This window comes from Chrysochloris asiatica, unplaced genomic scaffold (genome assembly GCF_000296735.1).
Source record: "Chrysochloris asiatica unplaced genomic scaffold, ChrAsi1.0 scaffold00168, whole genome shotgun sequence".
NCBI lineage: Eukaryota > Metazoa > Chordata > Mammalia > Afrosoricida > Chrysochloridae > Chrysochloris > Chrysochloris asiatica.
This window is the reverse complement of record NW_006408686.1, coordinates 2,351,467-2,352,071: the sequence shown is the minus strand read 5'-3', so window position 1 is coordinate 2,352,071 and position 605 is coordinate 2,351,467.

Below are 605 nucleotides of genomic sequence, written 5' to 3'. Positions count from 1 at the left end.
TTTTTCTATCTGTTCATTGGTCTCTCGCTGGCTGCACACCTCCATTCAGGTGACTAGAGGGGGTGCCTAAGTTAGTGGACGCACCACCCCCACCCCCGGAGGGTTCTACTACACATGCGCACAGATCTCGAAATTTAATGGGAGAGTTTCCATTTAATACCAAATGGCAGTGCAAAATGGCCACAGCCAGCCCTGAACTGTTTATTACTAGGAAAAATGCCTGAACAGGTGTTGTGGAGTGAGACAGGCAGACTAAAAAGGAAACAGACCAAAAATTAAATCCTGAGTTGCATTATAATGACCAACAGTGGCATCTTGAATTTTCTCAGGAAGAAGAGTGAAAAGGGAAGCCTATCTCCTGATCACATCTACCTGGAGGCAATCAGAAAGCATTAAAAAACAAAAACAAAATATACAACTATTTAAGTATTAAGGCCACAGTTAACTCCTGAATATGCCCCAAAACTAGAAACAGATGACCATATCAGCACATGTCCAGAAACTAGATAAAATGACTGAGGCAAATGAGCTGGAAGTAGACCTACATTCTATACTGGAAGATGGTCAGGCTTTGGAAATGCCTGAGAAGGAATTCAGAAAAATGA